Consider the following 16,485-nt stretch of genomic DNA (forward strand, 5'->3'; position numbering starts at 1 on the left):
AGTACACTGCAGCAGGGGTGAGGAAAGGAAGCCACAGAGGTACTAGACCAGTGGGGAAGGGGAGGTACTGGACATAAGAACATAAGAATTGCCACTGCTCGGTCAGACCAGTGGGTCAGACTGACCAGCAGTCCGCTCACTTGGCAGCCCTCAGGTCAAAGACCAGTGCTCTAAATGAGTACAGCCTCACCTGCGTACATTCCAGTTCAGCAGGAACTTGTCCAACTTTGTCTTGAAACCCTGGAGGGTGTTTTCCCCTATAACATATTCCAGAAGAGTGTTCCAGTTTTCCACTACTCTCTGGGTGAAGAAGAATTTCCTTATATTTGTATGGAATCTATCCCCTTTCAGCTTTAGAGAGTGCCCTCTCGTTCTCCCTACCTTGGAAAGGATGAACAGTCTGTCTTTGTCTACTAAGTCTATTCCCTTCAGTATTTTGGACGTTTCGATCAAGTCCCCTCTCAGTCTCCTCTTTTCAAGGGAGAAGAGGCCAAGTTTCTCCAATCTTTCAATGTATGGCAACTCCTCCAGCCCCTTAACCAATTTAGTCGCTCTTTTCTGGACCCTTTTAAGTAGTACCGTGTCCTTCTTCATGTACGGCAACCAGTGCTGGACGCAGTATTCCAGGTGAGGGCGCACCATGGCCCGGTACAGCAGCATGATAACCCTCTCTGATCTGTTCGTGACCCCCTTTTTAATCATTCCTAGCATTCTGTGAGGGGGGTCAAGCAAGATGGAGGGGAGAGAGGTACTGGACCTATGGGGGGACAGCTGGATTTGTAAAGGAGGAAGTTGGAGGAAGGGGAGACAGAAACGGGACATATAAGAAAGGGAAGGGGTGGCTGGAGGGAGGGGGGGTGAGAGAAACTAGACCTGTAAGGGATGGAAGGGTGAGAGGAACTGGACCTGTAAGGGGAAGGGAAGGGGAACCTGGAGGGAAGGGAGAGAGGAACTGTACCTGCAAGGGGGAGGGGATGGCTGGGGAGGAGGGGGAGACTGAAGAGAGGAAAGAGAGGACCTGAACCTGCAATGGGGAGAGTGAAAGGGGTAGCAGGGGAGCAAGGGGAACTAGACGTTTGAGGGAAGGGACAGAGGTGTTGGACCTCTGGGGGGGAGGGGAGGGATGAAGGAAGAAAGATTGGTGGAGAAATACTGTACCTCCTGGATAGGTGGGGGTGGAGCAGACTGCAGGAGGGATTGAAAAAGAGAGATGGCACTGAGGAGGGGTGACAATTCTGGACCCACACATGGGGTGGTGGAAAGAGCGAGAGACCAAACTAGAGAATAATGGAAGAGAGAGAGTGAGAGATGGTGGATCAGTGTACTTTATTATGCGGAAGGGAAAAAGAGAGACAGGAGTTTGGGGGAAGAGACAGGGTAATGCTGGGGGGCATAGATAGGGGTGATGTTGGATGATGGGGGCATAAAAGAGAAAACAGAAGATCCTGGATGCCCAGGGCAGGTGGGAGGAGAGGGAGAACACTAAGTTATTACTACAGCAGTCCCCTTAGTCTATGGTAGTACTACTGAGCCTGCCTTTAATACTGAGGACCCAAAAGCAGTATTTTTCCTGGCTGAAACGTCTACTCTATAGAACCTGGTAAAGGTATGAAGAGTAGACCATGTTGCTGCTCTACAAATCTCCACGGGGGAGATCGCCCACATACATGGAGGAAATCAACATTTTAATCCATCTGGAGATTGAGGCCTTGGACGCAGGCCTGCCTTTCTTAGCATTACTGGTCAGAACAAAAAGATGATCAGAAAGTTTTGAGTTTCTGGTAACTTCAAGGTAGTGAAGAAGCACTCTCCTGACATCCAGCAAATGCCGATGTAATCGCCACCAAGAACACCGTTTTGACCACCAGATCTAAGAAAGAAGCCTCCTGTGAGGGCTTAAATCAGTGGTTCCCAAACCTGTCTTGGGGGTCCCCCAGCCAGTCAGGTTTTCAAGATATCCCTAATGAATATGCATGAGAGAGATTTGCATATAATGGAAGTGACAGGTATGCAAATCTCTCTCATGCATATTCATTAGGGATATCTTGAAAACCTGACTGGCTGGGGGTCCCCCAGGACAGGTTTGGGAACCACTGGCTTAAATGAAGCAATACTGAGACCTTGCAAAACGGTATTAAAGGATGGGAATGGTAGATGCACTGGAGAGTGCAAACTCAGTACCCCTTTTAAAGAATCTTACTACTTCTGGCACTATTGTGCTTTCTTGGAGGCTGGAGAGGGACGAGCCAGAGGTTTGCTGCTTTCTGCCCCTGCTGAATCTCTGTTGCAACACCTGAAAGGACCTCTGTGTCACTTGGCCTCCCATGTACGAATGGAATCTTTGAGAGCCTCAAAAATTCCTGCACTCCAAACTCCAAGCCGCCCAAGGTCTGCTATCTGGCAAGGCCATAGGGCAAAAGTCCATAACACTGGCTATCAGTTTATCCAGACACTTTCCAAATAGCATCTGCCTCTTGAAGGGAAGCCTACTTAGGGTGGCCTTAGAAGCCGAGTCTTCTACCCATTGTCTGACCCAAAGCATTCTTTGGGCAGAAATAAAATAGGTTGACACCTTGCTCATGACTCTTATGATGTCATATAGAGCGTCTGTTACATAATTCACTCCAGAAGGGATCATCTGAGGGTCCTTGTCTTCCTGCAAGGCCGGGACCCGAAATAGCCGAATGTGGCAAGCATGTGCCACAAAGGAAGCTGTGGCTGCAACTTTAATTCCTAAGGCTAAAGCTTCAAACTGCTTCTTGAGAACTATGTCTACCTTGCGATCCTGAGTATCCTTCAATATTACACGTATTTCATTGGGCAAGGAAGTCCAGTTGGTGACCTGTGCTACCAGTGAATCCACCTTAGGCTGAACAAATAGATGTTGAAACTTCAAAGTCATGGGGTAAAGCTTGACCATAGTCTTGGCTACTTGCAAGGACCCCTATGGAGACACCCAGTGGTCTGTGACTAGCTTTGTGATATCAGGATGTGAGGGAAACAACATGGTTGGAGTCACTGAGCCACTCATAATTGAGCACTGTGACATGGAGGCAGCAGAAATTCTAGCTACAATTCACACAGCAAATTAGCTATTATGCCTAGGAGTGCTGATGCACTGAACAGCCACTGCAATGTGGAGTCTTTCCCCTGGTCCAGGGCCACCACTGATTCTTGTCTGCTGGTCTCATGCAAAGAACCAGACTCTGCCAGGGAAACTGAACATAAGAACATAAGTTGCCTCCGCTGGGTCAGACTAGAGGTCCATCGTGCCCAGCAGTCCGCACCTGCGGCGGCCCATCAGGCCCATGACCTGTAATGTGATCCTTCTCTAAACCCTTTGATCCCTTTTATCCTTCTATCCATACTCTATCTAAAACCTATCTCTACCTCTATCTGTATCCCTCAATCCCCCTATCGTTCAGGAATTTATCCAATCCTTCTTTGAACCCCCGTAGTGTACTCTGTCCTAGCACAACCTCCGGAAGCGCATTCCAGGTGTCCACCACCCTCTGTGTAAAAAAGAACTTCCTAACATTGGTTCTAAACTTGTCCCATAAGAACATAAGAAGTTGCCACCACTGGGTCAGACCAGAGATCCATCGCGCCCAGCGGTCCACTCCCGCGGCGGCCCATCAGGTCTGTGACCTGTGAAGTGGTTCCTGACTATTTCTGTAACTTACCTCTACATCTATCTGTAACCCTCAATCCCCTCATCCTTTAGGAACCTATCTAAACCTTCCTTGAAACCCTGTAGTGTGCTCTGGCCTATCATAACCTCCGGAAGCGCGCTCCATGTGTCCATCACCCTCTGGGTAAAAAAGAACTTCCTCGCATTTGTTCTAAACCTGTCCCCTCTCAATTTCTCCGAGTGACCCCTTGTACTTGTGGTTCCCCATAGTCTGAAGAATCTGTCCCTGTCTACCTTCTCTATGCCCCTCAGGATTTTGAAGGTTTCTATCATGTCTCCTCTAAGTCTCCGCTTTTCCAGGAAGAACAGCCCCAGCATTTTCAACCTGTCAGCGTATGAAAAGTTTTCCATACTATTTACCAGTTTAGTTGCTCTCCTCTGGACCCCCTCAAGTATTGCCATGTCCTTCTTGAGGTACGGAGACCAGTACTGGACACAGTACTCCAGATGTGGGCGCACCATTACACGATATAGCAGCATGATGACTTCCTTCGTCCTGGTCGTGATACCCTTTTTAATGATACCCAACATTCTGTTCGCTTTCTTTGAGGCTGTCGCACATTGTGCTGATGCTTTCAATGTTGTGTCCACCATCACCCCCAGGTCTCTTTCAAGGTTGCTCACCCCTAGCAGTGATCCTCCCATTTTGTAGCTGAACATCGGGTTCTTTTTCCCTACATGCATGACCTTGCATTTCTCTATGTTAAAACTCATCTGCCACTTTTTTGCCCACTCTTCCAGTCTCGTTAGGTCTCTTTGCAGGTCTTCGCAGTCTTCCGTGTTTCTAACCCTGCTGCAGAGTTTGGTGTCATCAGCAAATTTAATAACCTCACATTTCGTCCGCATCTCCAGGTCGTTGATAAATATATTGAACAGGAGCGGTCCCAGCACCGACCCCTGTGGAACTCTGCTTGTGACCCATTGCCAGTCTGAGTAATGGCCATTTACTCCAACCCTCTGTTTCCTGCCTGCCAGCTAGTGTTTGATCCATCGGTGGACATCCCCCTGCACCCCGTGGCTCCACAGCTTCCTAAGCAGTCTTTCGTGAGGTACCTTGTCGAAGGCCTTTTGGAAGTCAAGGTAAATGATGTCTATGGATTCCCCTTTATCCACCTGGCTGTTTATTCCCTCAAAGAAATACAGTAAGTTCGTGAGGCATGACCTTCCCTTGCAGAAGCCGTGCTGGCTCGCCTTCAGTTGTCCATTGTTTTCTATGTGTTCGTAGATTGTGTCCTTGACCAGTGCTTCCATCATCTTTCCCGGAACCGAGGTCAAGCTCACCGGCCTGTAGTTTCCCGGGTCACCCCTTGATCCCTTCTTAAAGATGGGCGTGACATTGGCTATTTTCCAGTCCTCTGGGATCTCCCCAGTTTTCAAGGTTACAAATTTGGCGTAGTGTTTCCGCTATTTCGTTTTTCAGTTCCTTTAATACCCTTGGGTGAATGCCGTCCGGACCTGGTGATTTGTCGCTCTTCAGTCTGTCTATCTGTCTGAGAACATCCTCTTTGCTTACTTCTAGTTGGACCAGCTTTTCATCATGGTCTCCGTTTATGTTCTCCTCAGGTTCTGGGATATTGGATGTGTCATCTCTTGTGAAGACTGACGAGAAGAACTTGTTTAACCTGTCAGCTATCTCTTTTTCCTCTTTAACCACTCCCTTCCTGTCTCCATCGTCCAAAGGTCCCACTTCCTGCCTGGCTGGTTGTTTCCCCTTCACATACCTGAAGAATGGTTTGAAGTTTTTTGCTTCCCCCACCAGTCTCTCCTCATATTCTCTTTTTGCTTTCCTAAGCACTCGGTGACAGTCCTTTTGGTGCCTTTTGTGCTCCTTCTGGTTGTCCTTAGTTTGGTCCTTTTTCAATTTTCTAAATGATGTTTTCTTGTCACTTATCGCCTTTCTCACTGCATTTGTTATCCACGCCGGGTTTTTGGTTCGATTTTTTTTGCACCCTTTCCTAAATATGGGGACATATAGGTTTTGTGCTTCGTGCACCGTGCCCTTGAATAGGGCCCAGGCTTCCTCTACGGTCTCCATCTTCCCTGAGCTGTTGCTGAGTTTCTTCCCCCCTTTCAGCTTCTCTGAGTGCCCCCTTGTGCTTGTGGTTCCCAATAATCTGAAGAATCTGTCCCTTTCTACCTTCTCTATGCCTTTCATGATCTTGAAAGTCTCTATCATGTCTCCTCTGAGTCTCCTCTTTTCAAGGGAGAAGAGCCCCAGCCTTCCCATCCTGTCTGCGTATGAAAGGTTTTCCATACCTTTTATCATTTTCGTCGCTCTTCTCTGGACCCTTTCAAGTATTGCCATGTCCTTCTTGAGGTACGGTGACCAATACTGGACACAGTACTCCAGATGCGGGCGCACCATTGCACGATACAGCGGCATGATGACCTCCTTCGTCCTGGTTGTAATGCCCTTCTTAATAATACCCAACATTCTGTTTGCTTTCTTTGAGGCTGCTGCACATTGTGCCGTTGATTTCATTGTAGTATCTACCAGTACACCCAAGTCTTTTTCAAGGTTACTATCCCCTAGCACTGATCCCCCCCATTTTGTAGCTGAACATCGTTTTTTTTTCTTCCCTAAATGCATGACCTTGCATTTCTCTATATTAAAGCGCATTTGCCATTTACTTGCCCACTCTTCCAGTTTGTTTAGATCCCTTTGTAGGTCTTCACATTCTTCCATGGTTCTAACCCTGTTGCAGAGTTTGGTGTCATCCGCAAATTTTATAACTTCACACTTCGTCCTCGCTTCTGGGACAATAAGTGCATGGAATCAGACCTTCCATCCTCTCAGTCGATATCAGATTGGACATCCTGGTCCAGCTCTGGGTCCTCATCTGCACATAGTGTCAGCTGTGGACTAATCCCACATGTTGCCACTACTGTTGCGCCTTCAGCAGATGCTGGGGCACCCCGTCAGTTTAAATTAGCATTCCATACCAGGCTCACAAAATCCAGGGTGAAGCCTTGCATGGGTGGGGGAGGGGGGGATTTCGCTGACCTTGGCAGGGACTCCCTGAAAGTCTTCCTGATCACCACAATGCTCACACATCTGTGCTTAGCCATATCTCTTTCACAGGGATCTGGAACGGGCCTTTTCCCTTGGGACCAAGCCTCCTGTGAATCCCCAGCCCTGGATGGAGGAGAGGATAATGTTTGGGGAATATAAGGAAAGGAAATGGGAGGGCTTGCATGAGAGAAAGAAATGGAAATTTGTAGGTAGATATTTCCATTCCCTGGAGCGCTTGCAGTATAAGTGTGTATGTGAGGCAATGGAATGTTAAAAGCCTTGTCTAAGAAATCAAGGAACAACCAAAAGATTTGAACCCTGGCTGGAAGCCATTAGGTACAGATGACATCTATTCCAAAGATGCCTTGTAACCCAACTATTAACTAAAGGCTGGCAGATCTAAAGCCTGTTGGCTATTTGCTAATCTACAGTCCTAGGCAAATCTGAGAAACAAGAGGGGCTTGACAGTCCCACCTATCGACTCCCATTAAGAGATGATGTGATGGAGCCGCCAAGCTTCTCTTGCTGTTTCTCTGGGGGTGAGAGGTGATATGCTGGGGCCGCTGAGCCCCTCTTTTTGCTTTTCTGGGGTTGTTATATGTTAAGATTTTTGTTTACTGGTTCTGTTTTGTGTGTTAAGGAAATTTTCATGAATGTCAAAGGCAGCTGTACCATCAGTTCAGCCCAAAGCCACAGAGTTTGTGATCTTGTTAACTGCTTCTGTTTCCAGTGTTAAGGACATGGATGTTTCAGGCAACCGTACCATCAGTTTGTCTCATAGTGACAATGACTTTGCAATGTCTACTCTCACTCCTATTTGAGTATGATCTGAAGAAGGAATGGGTGACAAGTCAAAGCTATTTATTTTTTGTAGCATGCATTCTTGAGGTCATGTGTGTGCCGCTCTCTTCTTTTGCCTCTTGTTTGTGAGTCCACAATAACTTGCTGCTTCAGCCTCAAAATATCAACAAGTCTCTATTGCTGAAAGTAGTTTTTGTTGGAGTCTGCAGTTCTATACTATATAATGTCAGTCTGTGAATAACTGAAGGATAGATTTCAGAAAGGCGGTAGTGATAGAGAACTTAAGACAAAAGGGGAAGTAGTAAATTTTATAGGTGATTCTCAGAAAGAGACCAAGACACATTGTTCAGCACAAACTTTGAGAGCACATTAACCTTTGTTAAAGTTATGTATTGCACTAAGGTTTAGTACAGGAGTATCCAACCTGAGTCCTTGAGAACTTTAATTTAGTCAGGTTTTCTGGATTTCTCCAATGAATATGCATGAGATTATTTGTATGCACTGCCTCTGTTCTTTTAATATCCCTTGACCTCTCTTCGGCATTTGACACCGTGGATCATGACCTTCTTGAAGCTATAGGTATCACCAATCAAGTCTTGGCTTGGTTTCGCTCCTATTTTACCAATCGATCTTCAATAGTTTCATTTAATAATACTATTTCAGAAAATGTCATCACAAATTTCGGAATTCCCCAAGGGTCTCCTTTCATCCCTCCTGTTTAACATCTTTCTCACTCCCTTGATGACCCTCTGCCAGTCTATAAGGTTCAATGTGTTTGCCTATGCAGATGACATCCAGCTTCTTCACCCTCTAGATCTTGAGAACCCCTCAGAAATTCAATCCATCAATAAGAAACTCACATAAATTCATCATTGGCTTGATACAAATCGGTCGGCGCTTAACGTCAATAAGTCTAACGTAATGTTCTTCCCTTGGAAAGAAGGACTTAAACTTCACTCTCCTATTCCTTTGATATGCATCACTCTCCAAGCAGTTACCTCCATCAAGATATTAGGGGTCATATTAGCAGCGTAGTCAAATCCACATTCTTCAGACTACGACAAATCTGTTCAGTTTCTAAATGGCTAGAACCCAAATCTCTTAACGTATTAATCCATTCATTGGTCATTTCCAGAATTGACTACTGTAATGCCTTGTTCACAGGAATTTCCCTTAAAGAAATTAGATGCTTACAACTTATCCAAAATGCCTCGATCAGACTCATTTGGAAAGCAAAAATATTTGATCATGTTTCACCACTCCTCAAAAAATCTCATTGGCTCCCGGTGGCACATCGAATAACTTACAAGATATGTCTACTAAGTCTTAAATCAATACTTAATAAAACCCATTCCTTTATTGACAGAGTCTTAATAACCTATGCCTCCATCTGATCACTTAGATCTAATGATCAACATTTGCTGATTGTTCCCTCTCTCAAATCCATTAATATAAGGAGACAATATATTTTATCAGTTGTCGCTCCGCAACTGTGGAATTCCCTCCCAATATACACAAGGGATGAACGTCTCATCGATAGGTTTAAAAGCAAGTTAAAATGCTTTCTTTTTTTAAAGATGCTTTTGACTGCTAGTTTTTTATAGTTAGGTTACACTTTTTAATTCCAGCTTTTGATTTTTTTTTTTGTATCCCTCCCTATTGTTATATCCTTTACTCGTCTCATTTACTATCATACATTGTATTTCTTCCCCCACTTCCCTTTCGGTCCTGTTTTTGTTATGTGATTTGTCTATGTTATTTGTCTGTTATTTGTACTCACTATTCAGTACAAATAACATAGTGATGTATTATTGCTGCTTAACATAGTGCTGTATTTTTTTTAGATTTGTTCATCGCTTTGTATTAAGATTAAGCGATTTATGAAATTTTAAATAAAACTTGAAACTTGTAGCCAAAAAGATCTCATACATATTCATTGTGGAAATCCTAAAAACCTGAATTGGCAAGGTCCGAGGTTGCTCACCTACTGAATTCCCTGCTATAAATGTCACCGCACACCACTGACTGCTTTAGACCTGTATAGAGCTTGAGCAAGTTTACCCTGAATGTGAGAATCCTAGTGCCAATGAAAAAAAAACCCTTTTTCAGGATAATTCTATAACGTTGTTGTCTGTATTTAGACATCACACATGCCCATAGACCATTTGGATGCTGGCATATCTATAATAATAAAACCCTAAGCGCGCATGCGCACTCCCACTTGCGTGTTCTGTGATCAGTAGGTCCTTGGCAGGTAGGAGTGCGCATGTGCGCCTAGGGTTCTGTTTTCCTGTAAGCCAGTTTGTCGTCGTCGTCGCCCCCCCCCCCCCCCCGCCGCACCCAAACCCCCGTTGACCCTCCCACCCGACCCTCCCACCGTGAGACGACCACAATCCTCCTGCCTCCAGAGGCATCTGCAGCACTACAAACACGCTGCCTTGCGGCCCTCCACTGCCCCGATTTCCTCTGCCGCATCCCTGATGACATCATCAGAGACGCGGCAGAGGAAATCAGGGCAGCAGAAAGCCACAAAGCAGCACGCCCAGAGCGCTGCGGACGCTGCTGGAGCCGGGAGGCCCGTTGGTCGACTCGCAATGGGAGGGTCAGTGGGGTCGGCTGCATGGCGGCGGTAGTGGCGGGGGGGGGTGAAGATGGAAACCTGCTTCTCAAGGATTATACTGCAAAGAGGGATGGGAGAGAGGCAGGAAGGCAGGCAGGCTGGCTTCGGAGGGTGGGGGTGGGACAAAGTCTGGAAGGCAGAGAGGGGGACATAGGAAGGAGGCACTGGGGGGCACTAAGGACATAGGATGGGACACTAAGGACATAGGAAGGTGGAACTGGGGGCACTAAGGATATAGGAAGGAGGCACTGAGGGCACTAAGGACATAGGATGGGACACTATGAACATAGGAAGGGGGCCACGGAGAGACAGGCAGGCATGGCGCAACAAAAAAATACAGGCAGGCAGGGGGCCAGGGAGACAGAGACAGAAAGAAAGACAGACAGACAGGGGGCCAGAGAGAGACACAGACAGAAAGAATGACAGACAGACAGCGTCCAAGAAGAGAGAGAGACAAAGAAAAAACAAAAACCAGACAGACAGACACCCGTTAATGTAACGGGCTTAAACACTAGTATATGCATAAATATCAAATATATGCCTAAGCACTATTCTAAAACTATGCGACTATCTGAGAATGTATAGGCTTCAGATGGATTGGGTATGCATTTATGCATACTTATATAATACTACAAGTTTGCATGCATCTCTGGAACACAGCTGAACACATTTACACTAGAGAGCTGCATGGTAACGAGGACGACGGGAATCCCGCGGGACCCGCGGGCATCCCGTGGGTTCCCCCTTCGGGTCACGGGGATCCCGTGGGGACGCCCCCTAGGTTCGCGGGGATCCCATGGGAACGCCTCTGAGGGTCGCGGGGTTCCTGCGGGGCTGGATGTACTCAGTTGCGCGGCTCTTCTTCTCCCTACCTGCTCTGCTTGCAGCACAGAGCTGAACGGAAGTCTTCCCGACGTCAGCGCTGACATCGGAGGGGAGGGAGGGCTTAAACAAAGCCCTCCCTCCGACGTCAGTGCTGATGTCGGGAAGACTTCCGTTCGGCTCTGTGCTGCAGACAGGGCAGGTAAGGAGAAGGAGAATAGCCTCGCGGCTCGAGTGGATACTAAGGGAGGGGGGCGGTCCGCCCCGGGCAGCACAGCCGGCCAGGTCCCCATACTTTTGTGGCGCTTCCCCGACCGACCGACAACAGCCCCGGTCTGACAAACCTCCCTGCCCTTAACCGCGAATCTAAATTACCTTCTTACAGCAGCTGTAAGAAGGTAATTTAGATTCGCGGTTAAGGGCAGGGAGGTTTGTCGGACCGGGGCTGTTGTCGGTTGGTCGGTCGGGGAAGCGCCACAAAAGTAAGGGGACCTGGCCGGCTGTGCTGCACCCGGGGTGGGAGAGGAGGAGGGGGGGGAAGGACACTGAAAGCACTTGTGGAAGACAGAGGGGGGAGCAGGACGCTGACAGGACATGGGGAAGACGGGGGTGTGTGTGTGTGGAGAAGGACGCTGAAAGGCCATGGGGAAGACAGAGAGGGAGAAGAATCCTGAAAGGACATGGGGAAGACAGAGGGGGGAGAAGGACACTGAAAGCACTTGTGGAAGACAGAGGGGGGTGAAGGACGCTGACAGGACATGGGGAAGATGGGGGGGGGGGAGAAGGACGCTGAAAAGAAATGGGGAAGAGAGAGTGGGGAGAAGACGCTGGCAGGGAAAAAGACAGAGATGCCAGACTATGGGGGGAGCGGAGGGAAGAAGATGGTGCCAGACCAATTTGGAAGGGGGGAGAAAGGGAGAGGCACAGTAACAGAGCAAATGGAAGACGCAGAAGGAAGAGAGACAGTGGATAGAAGGAATTGAATGAGAACATAAGGAAAGCAGAAACCAGGCAACAAAGGTAGGAAAAGAATTCTATTTCATTTTTTTTTTTTTTTTTTTTTGCTTCAGGATAAAATAGTATATTAGTTGTGTTGATAAAAATTTATAAACATTAGAAGCTCTGCTAGAAATCCGTTTACAAAGTATGTATTCTTCCCAATTAATATTTCCAAATTAATAAAGTCTTTTTGCTTATTTGTAAATGGGTTTCTACCAGGGCCTTTAATTCAGTAGCATAATTAAATAAAATAACTATTTCTGAAGTTTATAGGGAAGGGCGGGGCGGAAGGGATTCCTCACGGGGACGGGCGGGGACGGAGGGGATTCTTCGCGGGGACAGGTGGGAACGGAGGGATTCCTCACGGGGACGGGTGTGATTCCTCACGGGGACGGGTGGGACTTTGGCGGGGATGGGTGGGGACGGGTGGGATTTCTGTCCCCGCGCAACTCTCTAATTTACACCAGCTCTATGGCAGTATAAGTGCTTATGGCTTAGCATATACACATACCTATACATATGAAGGGCAGCTGAAAAGTTCTCAGCCCAACCAACACAGTTTGGGCAGTCTCCATCAAGGACTATAACCTTAGTTCAGTGATTTTCTACTTTTTTTCATTCCATCAGCAAAATACAGAACAAAACAAGTGGAAAATCGCTGGACTAAGGGGTCCTTTTAGTAAGGTGCACTAGCCGTTTTAGCGCACACTAAATATTAATGCGCACTAAACGCCAACGCGTCCATTATAGTCTATGGACGCGTTAGCATTTAGCGTCACTAAAATGGCTAGCGGGTCTTAGTAAAAGACCCCCTAAGTGTATAGCCCTTGATAGAGACTGCCCCATCTTTGCTGGTTGGGCTGAGAACATTTCATCGGCCCCTCATATATACCTGGTTAGGCTAATACTCTATAAAAGAAAGTAGGTACCTAGTTTCCTTTATATATAGGTATGCTATTATAGAATTACCCCCTATGTGCCAGCAGTTGCTTCAGTGAAGTTAACCATTTGCACCCTCTTCCAGAAAGTAACAGATGAGGTGACCTCACTCACATCTAGCAATAAACTAATGTTTCCAGCAAATGCTCCCAATAAGATTTCTGGAGAATGATTTGGATGAAAATCATCTTGCCTAGCCAGACAGCAAAATATATGTGAATGGAATATTGATGACACTATGCTTTACTATAATTAGTTTCAAAAATTACTCCTTTATTAGCTTAACTTGTGAAGAGATGAGAACACTTCCAATGTGTGAAAGCACTTAAGTCTATATTGGAAATATTTTCCAGGCCTGTTTAATAGCAATCTGAGACTGGATAACAAAGGATTCAGACAGACTATCTGAGATCAAGACTTCATTTTCTTATTAGCTGCAAAATGTCTATAGGGGAATGAGCAAACAAGTTTCTTAACTGAGGAAGCAATCTTCCACACGTTGATACTGGTTTGTGTTAGACTATGGAGTTAATGTGCATTTTGAGATGTTCACTGTCTGATTAAGGCACTTGTGAGACAGGCACACACTAGGGGGCTGTGTAAGAATCATGAATTGTGTTTTGGAAGAAATGGCAGTGAAATTGAAGAATATGAATCACTGAAGAAAGGTTTAAAGAAAGTAGGCAGGACAGAGCAATGCAAAATTCAAATGAAACACTAATGAGAGAGTTATAGTAAATTATATTTATATATAAATGATAGAAAAAACTAACTTTGTATTAAGGGACAGTTTTCTGTAAGAACAAAAAAGTATAAGTCAAGGTATTACTTCTTTGAGAGGCAATAGCTAAAGTGTGTAGCTTTCTAGATACTCAAAATGTAGAAAATGTTAAAATATTCTAGAAGACAAATGTATGCAGACTGTACTCACTGAAATGCCTTCATTTTCCACTTCAATAGCTCTGTTTAGAGATTTAAAAATCTAGCTAACATCATTAAATGCTGTACATTATAGCCAGGAGAACTTGGTATTAACGTAGCTCTGATTTGATCTTTTCCCAAATGACAGTAATAGAAGAGAATGAACCATGGTTTGTGCTCTTTGAAGCAGTCAATAGTTGGGAATTTTAAGGGCTTTCATGTTTTTTGAGACGCCTCATAACAGAGCATTCTCTATGCTGTGTGCTAATTTAAATGTACCTACAACAACCACAACTTCTGTCCCCACAATTTCCCACACACCAGCACAAATCTGCCATCAAAATCCCCCACTACTCATATCTCCATAAATTTAAATTGGCACTCTAACACTGTGAAAGGCCAGAGCTGAGACACAATAACATCACCCCACCCATTCTCTTTCCAGTGGGTCTCCTGGAGCACAGAAATTTTTGTTGTTACTCTTAAGAGTGCTCTGTACCTTCTTGCAATTGAAAGGGACTCTAATTCTGCAATATTTGATAAAAGCTATCGCATATTTCATTAGGAAAAAGGCCCTGCCAAAAAGAGAGCAGCATGGGAATGAGGTTGAAATCCCATGGGGTTCCCCCTGGGTCCGTGGCGATCCCACAGAGATCCCCCCAACCCCTGGGGTTAAAGGGATGGCAGCATCTCAAGGGGCTCCCATGGGTGTGTTACCTCACTCGTCCCAGAAGTGCCTCCTTCCTGCCTTCTAAGAGCACTTGCCTATTTTTATTTTATTTTATTATTAATTTTTAATTACAATTCTTACAGAATAGCATACAGAAATTGGATACAGAAAATTAAGAAAACGGCAATGAGCCCAATAAACAATATTATCCCTCTAGCCCACATTATGAGAGGACATCTCTTTATAATTCAAGGAAGTAATAGGAGCTCTTATAAATATACAAGATCAATAATAAAAAATAAAGGAAAAGTAATAATAAGGGCCTCTTCTATTAAACTAAGCTAGCAGTTTCTAGTGCGGGGAGCCGCGCTGAATGGCCAGTGCTGCTCCCGACACTCATAGAGTTCCTATAAGCGTCAGGAGCAGCATGGGCCATTCAGCACGACTCTCTGTGCTAAAAACTGCTAGCGCAGTTTAATTGAAGAGGGGGGGGGGGGTTAGACTCCAAGAATTATATGGTGAAAATGATTTAGACTCCTCAAATAATCAAGACAAATAAGAATTAACTCTACTGTTGCTCTCACAATCTTAAAAATTGTTACAACTGCATAACATCCCAAAATATATATTCTTTCTCTTGAAGTTTAATTAACCATTTACAAGGAAATTTTAAGTAGAAGGTGGCACCTAAAGCCATCAATCTTGGTTTCAACAATAGAAACAACTTTCTTCTCAATTGTGTAGCTTTAGCCATATCTGGGAATATCAATATTGTATCTCCACAAAATTTAGTAGCTTTATTCCTAAAATAGGTCCTCATAATAAGTCCTTTATCAATCTCTAGTCCTCCACGAAACCTGTTAAATCCAAATCTATTGATACCAATTGATCCAAACCTTGTTCAGGACTTGATTTTTTTCTTTTTTTGGGGAACATAAAAACAATTGGAAATTACTAGTACATCTTTGTTGGAAGTCCCAATATCTACTTTAAATATTTCTGTAATAATATCTCAGGTATTAATAAGTGAGTCATTGGGAAATTAACCAAACGCAGATTTCTAGATCAATATAAGTTTTCTAGTTTCAAGTTCAAGTTTATTGATTTTGATATACCAACCATCAAATTAATATCTAGCTGGTTTACAATAAGATTACAGGATAGAAAAGAAAAAAAATAACAAAAAAGTATATATATAATTAATTTAATAGTATTGTGTGAACATAAATAACATTACAAGACAAACTGGAAAGTGAGGGTGGAAGGGAGGGAAGGTTAAAAGTTACATATTGGAGATAGAAAAAGGTGACAGTGGGGTTAGGATAAAACATGAGGGGGGGGGTCATAATATCAGAGCTATTTAATGTTTGCAAAAGAGGGAATAAGTGAGACTCTATATGATATCAAATGCATCGCGGAAGAGGAAGGTTTTTAGTCCTGTCTTAAATTTGTCAATTCGTGGCTCGTTGCGGAGGTACAGTGGTATGGAGTTCCAGAGGGTTGGGGCAGTTACTGCAAAATTTACTTTTCGTGTATTGTAAAATTCTATAACTTCAAGTTTAGAATGAACAACATCCAAATCTTTAACTGCATAGGAAGAAACCTTCTGCAGAGTGGAAATATGTGACTCAGAAAGTATCACTCTCTCATCAAGTATCTTCAAGTCAGAATCGACATTTTCAAATTTGTGTACAACCTCTTGTGAAAATTCAACATTCTGTTTAATTACTGATTTTTAACAACCCCTCCATACAGGAATTTAAAATCCACAAATCTCTTAAGGTAATGTCTTGTGAGTTCTTTGAGGCAACAGATTCCTCAGAAGAAATTGCTTGTATGGAAATGATTTTTGGCAATTCTCCAAAAATAATTTTGGAGTTTTTTTTGAGGAACTGTATCACTCTTAGACTTGGAAGCCTGATTGGTACCAAGATCACTGGAACCAATTGGTGGGGGAGGAGGAGTTCTGTCCAAGGGACTTAAAGATGCACCCGATATAGAATCGGCGT

At 44.7% G+C, this 16,485-nt stretch overlaps 1 protein-coding gene across 6 annotated transcripts in view; it reads right to left on the reverse strand.

Annotated features, from left to right (window-relative positions):
* CTNND2 (catenin delta 2) overlaps nucleotides 1-16,485 on the reverse strand; it is a 1,866,736-nt gene that overhangs the window by 226,281 nt on the left and 1,623,970 nt on the right. The window lies entirely within an intron of this gene.

Source organism: Geotrypetes seraphini, chromosome 2 (genome assembly GCF_902459505.1).
Source record: "Geotrypetes seraphini chromosome 2, aGeoSer1.1, whole genome shotgun sequence".
Classification (NCBI taxonomy): domain Eukaryota; kingdom Metazoa; phylum Chordata; class Amphibia; order Gymnophiona; family Dermophiidae; genus Geotrypetes; species Geotrypetes seraphini.